This window comes from Octopus bimaculoides, chromosome 4 (genome assembly GCF_001194135.2).
Source record: "Octopus bimaculoides isolate UCB-OBI-ISO-001 chromosome 4, ASM119413v2, whole genome shotgun sequence".
Lineage (NCBI taxonomy): Eukaryota > Metazoa > Mollusca > Cephalopoda > Octopoda > Octopodidae > Octopus > Octopus bimaculoides.
Window position 1 is genome coordinate 105,333,467 of NC_068984.1, and position 2,107 is coordinate 105,335,573.

The following is a 2,107-nucleotide window of genomic DNA, read 5'->3' on the forward strand; positions in this document are numbered from 1 at the left end:
TATATATATATATATATATATATATACATAGGCAACTTGGGCAAAAATCTTCTACTGTAGCCTCGGGCCGACCAAAGTCTTGTGAGTGGATTTGGTAGACGGAAACTGAAAGAAGCCCGTCGTATATATATATATATATATATATGTGTGTGTGCGTGTATATATTTGTGTGTGTGTGTCTGTGTTTGTTCCCCCACCATCTCTTGACAACCAATACTGGTGTGTTTATGTCCCCGTAACTTAGCGGTTTAGCAAAAGTGACTGATGGAATAAGTACTACGCTTACAAAGAATAAGTGCTGGGGTTGATTTCTTCGAATAAAACCCTTTAATGCAGTGCTCCAGCATGGCCGCAGTCAAATGATTGAAACAAGTAAAAGAATAGGCAGTATTGAAAGTTTCCATAGAAAATCAGAATTGAAAGAATAAATACTGTTATTAATATAGTCTACTGGTCCAGTTAGGGGTACTTTAGAATTTGTAATCCTTCTTATGGATCTCTTATCATTCCTAAATAAGACGGCGATGGTAACCTGAAATCATACTATTAAAAGGGACGGAATTGGTCAGGGGACATAACTCTTGTTATATTTAGGTGAAAATTTCTTATTAAATTATTTCGTTTTTAGATTTGGTTTGCAAGATTCTTTATGTGAATTCGTGTGTTGAAGCATACTCTGTTGTGTCTCCGGAGAGTCATTCTATTTTAGTGCCTTATAATTTAACACACTCACCGGTAAAATTTCCACTCATTTCCTTAATTTTTCTAAAACTTATTGCGTTTTGCAACCTTTTCAATAGTTTTGACTCTGTCCGTTATTCACACTGCGTTCTTTTTGTTTGTTTGTGCGCATGTGTGTGTGTGTGCATGTGTGCATACACATGTATATTTGTATGCATGCCTGTGTGTATATGCATGTATATATGTGTGTACATTTGCATGTATGTATTCTGCATATTCATGTGTTTGTGAGTTTTTATGTGTGTGTGTGCGTGTGTGTATGTACCTCTGTTTCCTTGTGTGTGCCTGTCTGAGTGTATGTGTTTTTTTCAATTATGTACTGTTTGTATGTATGTATATCTCCATATGTATGGACGTGTGTATCCATACGTGTCCTTGTGTGAAGTGAAGTGTGTGTGTATATATGGTCATGTGTTTCAGTCTTCATTTGTGTATGTGTGCTTGTCTGTTCATATAACCTATGTATCTATCCGTCTGTATATTTATGTTTACTTTCATAGCCATATGCTTACATACATGTGCATATACATATATACATACACCCCCACACACACATACATCTATCTACATAACAGCCCACTATTCTACTCTACCTGTATAGTCTGTGGGTATATCTACTATGTATATTTTCTATTTAGTATTGGAGAAATTTCATTTATGAGGACGTACTCCTGTTTTTGTCTGAGTGTTGGGTCCTTGGATAAGATACAGATGTCAAGTCGATCCAGGTTGCCTCCATGTTGGTAGAATATGGAGGACTGTTTTTTATTGTCATATTGTCTCAAATGTTCATTTAGTCATTCTGCAATGCTCCTAGATGTCTCCCCTATGTATGTCATGTTCATGTCTTTACAAGCATCTTTTATGCATCTTATGCTGTAAACTACATTTCTCGTTCTACAGTTAATGCTTATTAAAATTTTAGTAATTTGTAGATGTGTGATTGGTGGATTGGCTAGTTGTACTTGTTTGCGTATACTGCATGTATATGCTTGTGCAGTTAGTGTGCATGCTTCGTATGTATGTCAGACTATAATCGTTGTTACATATTATTTGTAGATTGTGTGTGTAGAAATAATTTATGTAGCTAATTTAGATGGGTATGTTGGGTGTTGAAATTGTGTGGTTATTCCACTATATTTTCCTGCAAGAGGTGGGGGCTTGATGTAGAAGCATCCTCTGAAGATCTCACTTTCATTATTCAAGTATATTTTATTGGATTTTAATCCCTGTAATATCCAGAACTTTTCAGTTAGGTAAAGATCACATTTGTTTGTTTTTCTGCTATATAGCTTGGACCTATCCTAAATTTACCTGTTGATGTTATATGGTATTCTTTTTATTTTTAATTCCCAGACTCTGCTTC

At 35.3% G+C, this 2,107-nt stretch overlaps 1 protein-coding gene across 2 annotated transcripts in view; it reads right to left on the reverse strand.

Annotated features, from left to right (window-relative positions):
* The window catches only part of LOC106878608 (phosphatidylcholine transfer protein), a 39,789-nt gene extending 38,957 nt beyond the window's left edge, over positions 1-832 (reverse strand). The window contains exon 1 of one of the 2 annotated variants that reach the window (XM_014927879.2): positions 734-832. The gene's annotated coding sequence lies outside the window, so the exon portion shown is untranslated. Of the gene's footprint in view, positions 1-286; positions 423-733 lie in introns of those variants that run through there. The other variant, XM_052967342.1, reaches the window with a different exon arrangement.
* Positions 833-2,107: the final 1,275 nt, after the last annotated feature.